Below are 9,172 nucleotides of genomic sequence, written 5' to 3'. Positions count from 1 at the left end.
GCGATCCTTCCAATTATTTCAAGCAAAAGAGAGTTTTTCTTCTTCTAGTTTACATGTTTTGGATATATGAATCCTCTAGATATGCAGAATTATGCCAAGTGTAGAAGCTGATCTACGAATTGAATTTACATATGAAATTTAATAGTCATTTGGGTTCATAGAAGCCAATACTCTTGCATGGATGATTAGATATTTCAACTTATTTGGGTATCTTTTTTCCCTAGACCAGAAAATTAAGGAAACTTTATTTACATCTAAAATTCTAGCGTTTCCAACCTACTTGATTATAAATTGTTAATGAAGCCTAAATAACTAAATAAAAGCATTTTGAAAAGCAAAAAAAAAGAACTCTTCACAAACAGTAGACTTATACAAGCATTTGATACAATCAAAGAATTTATAGTGTAAAACAATTGTAATAAACAAAAGAGTATAAAGTCGGAATTCAACATATCTAAATTAAATACCTAAAATAGAATGATCTTACCAGGTAAATCTTTCTCTAGAAGCTTCCACTCAAGCTGAATCCTTTTTGCCCAATTTTTTGAAGGCTGCCAATAAAAAGAGATTAGGAAATTATCATCATTCGTTGCCACATCCCTGCCCTACTGCCAGGCTATACTTCTGTATCAATCTCATCTCCATTATTTATGCAATCGATCATATAACACCGACCATGGTGGGTAGATTCAGATAACCATATCAATGGAAATTATCATCCCTAAGAGTGATGGCACTTACCTTAATTTCCCGATAAGACGGAACACCATCGAGATGCTCTGGGATGCTGAAATAGTGATCCGAGTGTTCTTTAACAGTATCAAATTTCTTAAATGATTTATACTTCACATCGATCTCATCTTCAACAATGATCTTCTTGTTCTTTTTTGGCTCTTCGGCAGCAGGAGGATTCTTCAACCGAGGTTTAGGTGCTTCAAGGATTCTTGTTCTCAAGAATTGTTTCCTTTTAGGTTTAGAAAAATCGGCAAGGAATCTGGATGTTTCCCCCTTTTTTTTATTATTGAGAAAGAGATATTTGTTTGGAGATTAAATATTGACCTAATGGATTGGAGATGGAGTTTCTGGCGCTCCTCCTCTAAGATGGTGGCGAAGGCAGCGTTGCCCTGCTGCGCGCCGTCCTTGATGGGGGTGGTCGGCGCCGACCTCTTCTTCTGCAGGGAGTGCAGTTCGTCGATGGTCTTCGCCTTCACCGGCGGCACGCTGTCGTCGTGGCAGATCCCGTTCTCCAGTTTCTCCCTCCCGTGCGTCTGGATCTTCGACAGCCTATTGGAGAACGCTCCCGCTCACCAGGAAATGAGAAGGAGCACAACGTCGTATGAGGAGAGGGAAAGATAAATGGCTTAGGTTTGGGAACGCGAAAACACGGCGCCGAAAATAAAACAGCGAGGGAAAGGAAAACAGTGAAGAGGGGAAATCACCAAATTCAATTACAACGGTTTTTTCAAAACTGTTGTCGTAGCCGCTAAAAATGCAGATAAAGACAACGGTTTATAAAACCGTTGTAAAAAGTGTTGTCGTTTTAAAAAAATGTCGCTCAATGACAACAGTTTTGCTAAAACCGTTGTCTTTTATATTTAATGGGGAGTTCAAAGACAACGGTTTTGGCAAAAACCGTTGTCTTTGAGCAAATATACAACGCTTTCTCTTAAACCCGTTATCGTAGGGGTGTTGTCGTTTGCAGTTTTTGTTGTAGTGAAAAGACAGGCACTCTCCATCCTCAAAGATGTCACTCCGAGGGATATCCAAGCTCCCTCCCTTGAAGATGTTGTCTTGGGGGATATCCAAACTACTTCCCCTAAACCCACTTTTGCCGTCCTGTATCCTATTCTCTCATCCTCACAGCCCATTCAATCTTTGGAGGATATTCGGGTCCAAGTAGCAGCTCAAGCCATAATTTTGTTATGACTTTTCAAGTGCAAGTCCACTTACCCCCATTAGAAAATCAAGATTCTCATTTCTTCAATTTCTCCTTGTCCTTTGTCCAAACTTCCCTATCTTCATTATCAACACCCTCCTCTACTCTCCCCATATTACTAGGGGTTCTTTAATGACCACTTGGGAAGAGACTCGACATCAACTTAAAGCACTTACTCCATCTGAACTAGCAGATAAATTTTCCTTTGAAGAAACTAAGGTAACATATTTTTCCATCAATTATCTTATTCTTATTCTGGCATATTACTAACAACTTGTACTTAACAGTGCTGGATTACCACAATGAGTGTAGCGCAATAACTATATGATCTAGCCTAAGAGAATGAGCTACTATAACAATAAGTTTCTGAATCATCTTCCATTCAGGCCTCTAAACAAATAAAGGAATTATCTAAACAACTACAAAAGGCCCAAAAATTACTTCAAGACGAATATGAGAAATAAAGCTAATGGAGAACCACTATAGATGGTCTTGAGTATCAGCTTCAATTAGAGATTAATATTCGTGATGAATTGCAAACAAAGGTAAATAAACAAGTTGTAATGTCCATTTTTTTTAAAAAAAAAAGAAAGAGGAATAATAATAATAATGATAACTTTCTTTTGAAATAATGAAAGTAAGGGTAGGTTTAACGATGCATGTGATGGAAAGTTTTGCTATTGCGATTTAGAGGTGCTAAGTTAAACTCATGAAGTTTGATAATATGACAGGTGAAGGATCTGATGATGTTGGAGGCTCGAACCCTTGATCGGACTGGGCTGGACAGTACATTCCCGGGGACCATACGATTCAGCATTAAGAATGAATAAATAATGATTCTAGTATTGAGTTTAGCCTTGATAGGATGATTGTCTAAGTTTATGAACATTTCTTATTTCATGGTAACTGTAATGGGTGTGAGTATTTACTTATTAATTGCAGAAAATATTTTCTTATTTTGATGGATATGAAAAAAAAAAATTGGGTCGTTTCAGTTGGTATCAGAGCCAGGTTTCCTGTAAGGGATGTGTACTACCAGATCTGGGAGATTCACGGGCCAAGCCTCAAGACTATGAGTTGTTACCATTAAAAATTGTGTATGCTGGATTATATGCTTTCATAATATCAAAGTTAGGTGGTTAAATGTTTTAAATAGGTGCACGATGATTATGAATAGAATGATATGTACAGGTATGCCGCCAAGATGAGTTTATCCAAGTCATAAGGTGTAACGACCCGCCTCCTACTGACTAGGCTGCGAGGCCGGTCGCTACAGTTATGCTGTGCTGGACTATTAATGCGGAATGAAAACTAGCTAATTTAAAATTTTACTGAACTAAATGCTGTAAAGTTCAACTGAGTGTTCTGGGTGTACCTAGGAGTTGTACATATGCTAGGGGAGGTGTTTACAACTGCTAATGAACTTCGGATCGATCCACAAACCGATCTACTAATACTGGCACGGTAGGAAACTTCGGATCGTTCAACCGACCGATCCACAAACTACACTGCAATTCTGTACGTTGCTGGATCGGTCTGCCGACCAATCCAGCGGGTCCCTGATCGGTCAATAAGACCGATCAGTGGCTTACTGATCGGTCTACTAACCGATCAGTGAGCCATTTTTCGCGACCCAGCTCCTGATCGATCCACGGATCGATCAGGGAACGAACAGAAGCTTCTGTTCGCAGAACCCAGGTCCCTGATCGGTCTACCGACTGATCAGAGACTCCCTGATCGGTCTGCTGACCGATCAGGGGTTTCTAATTTCGTATCAGACCCCTGATATCAGCACTGATGCGTGCCAAAGTCATTACACAACACTATACAAGCTAAGAGAAACATTCTACTAAGTAAGGGCTAATAGACTAAACATGATTAAGGCATAGAATACTAATTCATGGCATGTAAGCATATGGAAACCAAAACTAACAAGGTTTTAAGCTGTTATCTTGCTAACTAACAGAAACGTAAGATAACGCTTGCTATAAGTACTAATGCATACTGAACACGTTCTAATGCATAATAAAATAAAACTAGATCCCTAGGATCTTTATTCCAGTTCCTTCCACACACATCTTGATCTACACTGACCTCCAGCCTCCACTGCTAGTCCATTTTCCTTTTACCTGTATCTGCAGTATAAGGAAAATAGTATCTGTAAGCTAAAAAGCTTAGTAAGAAACCATCTACCTCACTAAAACATGCATACGATGCAAATATGATTTTTAAATAATGCTGTTTGAAAGGATATGCTAAGTATACTGAATAACTAAACATGGCATGGCATATAAGCATACAATCATGGCATGGCAACTAATCATATGAATCAATAAAGATAACTGAACTGAACATATAATAAGCTAAACTGTAGCTAAACTGATACTGAATTCCAACTCAACTAACATAACTAATTTGAGCTTTGAAAACTAATTCATAATAAGTGAAAATACATAATCATGCTATTTGGGCCCGGCAACTGTACTTGTTGTGCGCGCATCCCTAGCTAGACCCGGGTTTGCAAGTCCCGAATTTAGTAGGGTTAACTAGGTTATCTAAACCTAGGAACGACTGTGGGAGTCCAACCCAATGGATATCTGATCCAGTACAGTGCCACTGAAAATAAAATACTGAATATAGCTAACTGTTTTAACTTGTTGTTTCTAGGTTATCTGAACCTAGAGCTAGGTTGTCTGAACCTAGAGGCGACTGTGGGAGCCCACCCATTGGACCGTGGTCCCATATAAGCTAAAATAAACTGATTTATTGATTTAAATGCTTCTAATGCATTTAACTGAGCTATTAAAATGCCTAATTTATATTTTAACTTAACTAGCTATTTTATCGAACACCTAGTGTGCCCCAACTCTCCCCTCTATTAGGGAGACCACTTCTAGGCACCCGACAACGTCTAGGAACCCCCACTGAAGAGGGAATACATGTCCGGCCCATCTAGAAGTACTCACTAAATCCCTAAATCTGCGAGGAGGGTCAAATTCACCCTATGCGTCGATAAAAACAGCATATAGCTAAACTAGTGCGTATAAAACCAAACGGAGCTACTTATACTGCAGGTGAGGGGTTTCTTACCTCGTACGCTAATTTTCTTACAACTCTATTCGCTAGAATTCCGGTGGAGACGATCCTTTCGATAATCTCCTCGCTCCAACGCGTCCTTCTCGCGGAGGGGAACGTTCTTGTGTTGGAATCGCTGCCGGAAGGTGCTCTTAGGGCCCTAGGGAGGGAACCCTAGGGTTGGCTTTGGCTTGTTTGGGCGCCAAGAGAAGGAAGAGGAGAAGGAGAGGGTGTTCGGCGGTGAGGGTTTTTGAGATAGAGATGTTGCCGAACCAAACTAAAAATAACCCAAACCAACTTAAGTTTTTAATTTATATTAAGTGGGTAACTAGGCCCAACTCAAATATAAATATAGATGTTTCCCTTCTCTTTCAGCACGGCCCTGCTGGGTTCACCGGTTACTAAGGCTAACTAAAGGTTTAGCGGACCCGAGAGGTCCCGGGTTCGATTCCCGCTTAAGCCTTTTTATTCTTCTAATTATTTTTGCTACTTCCGCTACTCGAAAAATTCCGGAAAAATATCTAAAAATTCCAGAAAAATCATAGAATATTCCTAAAATAGTTTTGAGAATTTTCGGGCGTTACAATCCCCCATACCTTATAAAAAGTTCGTCCTCGAACTTAGAATAATTCTGGGTACTTCTGTCTCATGTTGGCTTCTGTCTCCCAAGTTGCATCTTCTGCTGTGTGACTGTGCCAAATGACTTTGACTAATGGTACTTCCTTGTTCCACAATTTCTTAACTGCCCGATCTATTAACTGCCCCCAAATGACTGGATTTTCTGCTAAGTGCGTCGGCTACCTTATTGGCTTTCCCTGGATGGTAGAGGATGTCTATATCGTAGTCTTTGACCAGCTCAAGCCATCTGCGCTGGCGCATGTTCAGATCCTTCTGAGTGAAGAAGTACTTCAGACTCTGATGATCTGTATACACTCTGCACTGAGCTCCATATAAGTAATGTCTCCAAATTTTGAGAGCGAACACTATTGCTGCAAGCTCAAGGTCATGAGTAGGGTAATTCTTCTCATAATCCTTGAGTTGTCTGGAGGCATAGGCGATCACCTTGCTGTTTTGCATCAGCACTGCTCCTAGTCCCAACTTCGAGGCATCACTATATATGTCAAAGCTATCTACGTTCTCTGGTAGAGTCAGAATAGGTGCACTGGTCAATCTCCTTTTCAGCTCGCTGAAACTATTTTCACAGTCCCTTGTCCACTGAAATTTTCTGTTCTTTCTGGTAAGAGCTGTCAGTGGGGAGGCTATCCTGGAGAAGTCCTCTACGAATTTCCTATAGTAACCTGCTAATCCCAGACAGCTTCTGATCTCACTGGCATTCTTGGGTCTTTTCCAGTTGCTCACAGCTTCTATCTTACTGGGGTCTACCATGATACCATCCTTTGAGATGATGTGACCCAGGAAGGACACCTGATCTAGCCAAAATTCATATTTGGTGAACTTGGCGTACAGCTGATTCTGCTGAAGGGTCTGCAATACTGTTTTCAGGTGCTCTACATGTTCTTCCTGAGTTCTGGAATAGATAAGGATGTCATCGATGAACACGATAACGAACCTATCTAAATATTCTCTGAATACCCTGTTCATAAGGTCCATGAAAGTAGCTGGAGCATTTGTCACGCCAAAGGGCATGACTACGAACTCGTAATGTCCGTATCTAGTCCTGAATGTTGTCTTGGGTATGTCCCCTTCTTTAACCTTCACCTGATGATAACCTGATCTGAGGTCTATTTTAGAGAACACTGCTGCTCCCTTTAGCTGATCAAACAGGTCATCTATTCTGGGAAGAGGATACCTGTTCTTGATTGTGATTTGGTTCAGTGCCCGGTAGTCTATACACAGGCGCATGCTCCCGTCTTTCTTCTTCACGAACAATACAGGTGCTCCCCATGGTGAGTGACTAGGACGGATGAAGCCCTTGTCAAGCAGCTCCTGTAGTTGCTCATGAAGTTCCTTCAGTTCTGCTGGAGCCATGCGGTAAGGTGCTTTGGAGATAGGATTTGTACCGGGAATGAGCTCTATCTCAAATTCGATCTCCCTGTCTGGTGCTAGGCCTGGTAACTCTTCAGGGAAGACTGCTGGGTAGTCACATACGACTCGGACCTCTGCTAGCTGTTGGTCCTTGTCCTGACTGGTACTGACTACGTGTGCTAAGAACCCCATACATCCTAATCCATCAACCTCTGTGCCTTCATAGCTGAGAGAAACTTCCTGGCCTTTCTCCTGGGTTCTCCGACGAATTCAAACTGTGCTTCCACTTCAGGTTGGAATATGACTTTTTGTTTACGGCACTCGATGGAGGCACCGTATTTGATCAAGAAGTCCATCCCGAAGATGACGTCGTAGTCGGTCATATTAATCACTATCAGATCGCAAAAGAGCTCTCTGTCTGCTATAGTGACCGGCACTGCTCTGAGCCAGTGCGTAGACGCCATGATTTCTCCTGAGGGTAACGTCGTAAGGAACTGGCTACTGAGTACCTCTGGAGGTACTGCTAACTTCTCAGCAAATGCCCTGGATATGTATGAATGGGTTGCCCCAGTATCGAATAAGACAGTTGTACTTTGCTGTAAAATACTAATCTGACCTGTAACAACTGTCGAGGCATTTGCTGCGTCATCTCTGGTGAGTGAGTAGATCCTCGCATTGGTCGTAGCTGGAGGGGCTTCTAATCTGCCCTGGCTGATATGTGGACCATCTAAAGCGGCCTGCATCTGATGTAACTGAGCTGGCTGGCCTGCATACTGAATCTGCTGTGGCTGAGGAAGACCGGTCTTGTTCGGGCACTACTTAGCCATGTGCCCTTCTTGTCCACATTCAAAGCATCCTCGTGTGCCCTTCCGACAAACCCCTGGGTGGAATTTCCCACAAGTAGCACACTTTGGATAACTGGGTCGCTTGCTAGATGGTCCTCCTTTTGGGTCACTCCCTGATTTGCGCTTGCTGTTGGAGTTCCCTTTCCAGTTAGAGCTGTGGCCTTGCTGTTTTTGAGTGTGAGAGTTTCCTTGGCCTTTGGACTCTGAGGAGACTTGCTTCTGCTGCTTTATGCTGTTCTGGTAATGCTCTGTGGTCAAGGCACTGCTCACTAACTCCTATGTGGTTTGTGGCCTATGTATGCCACTAGCCACGTTCACTGCTATCTCTGGCCTCAGCATCTTGAGCATCAACCGGATTCGTTCCCTCTCTGTGCTGACTAGCTCTGGGCATAGACGAGCCAACCTGTTGAATTTCTTCATGGCTTCCTCAACTGAAAGGTTGCCCTGACGAAACTCAGTGAACTCGTCGTAGTGGCGGTTTGTAACCCGTATGTGAAAGAACTCCTTGAAGAATTCCTTCTCGAAGTCAGTCCATGACATCTGATTCACTAGGTGCTTCGTTCTGATTCTTTCCCACCACATGCGTGCGTCTCCTGTTAGGCAGAAGGAGGCACACTTCACCTTCTCGTGTTCTGGCCAGTCCAGAAGCTCCATCGTGCTCTCCAGTGTTTTGAACCAGGCTTGTGCATCCCATGGTTCACTAGTGTCTGAGAAGTTCTCAGGCTTGACTCGCTGCCACTGGATCAGATAGGCTTCCTTTCTTGGCTCAGCTGCTGGGACTGCTGGTGCTGGGCTGGTGGAACCTCTAAGACTTCTGGAGTCGTCAAATTCGGTTCCGGGGTGACTGTGGGGATACTCTGCTGATTAGCCTTTAAGGTGGCTATTTCCTGTCGCTGTTCAGTTAGCTGCTGCTGTAACTGAGCCACTAATGCTGTAAGGTCGGGAGGAGGCACTGAACTGCCTGCCTCTTGCTGGGGCTCAGTAGCTAGTGCCCTTCTAGCTGGGCGCCCTCGTGCCATTGCTAAAGACATAGAGGACATACATGACTAACACAAGCATAATAGAGAAACTATTGTTATCATGTTAACTACTATCATAAACAAGCATGCTTTAGTTATCTATAACAGAAAAGCAATAAACATACAAAGTGAGAGGTATTCTTACTTGGAAGCTGCAGGTACAATGCTGATGTGTGTGTAGGAAGTATGGGAACTTGGCTCTGATACCACTCTGTAACGACCCGCCTCCTACTGACTAGGCTGCGAGGCCGGTCGCTACAGTTATGCTGTGCTGGACTATTAATGCGGAATGAAAACTGGCTAATTTAAAA

This window comes from Zingiber officinale, chromosome 6B (genome assembly GCF_018446385.1).
Source record: "Zingiber officinale cultivar Zhangliang chromosome 6B, Zo_v1.1, whole genome shotgun sequence".
Taxonomy (NCBI): Eukaryota; Viridiplantae; Streptophyta; class Magnoliopsida; order Zingiberales; family Zingiberaceae; genus Zingiber; species Zingiber officinale.
Note: the sequence above shows the minus strand (reverse complement) of the source record.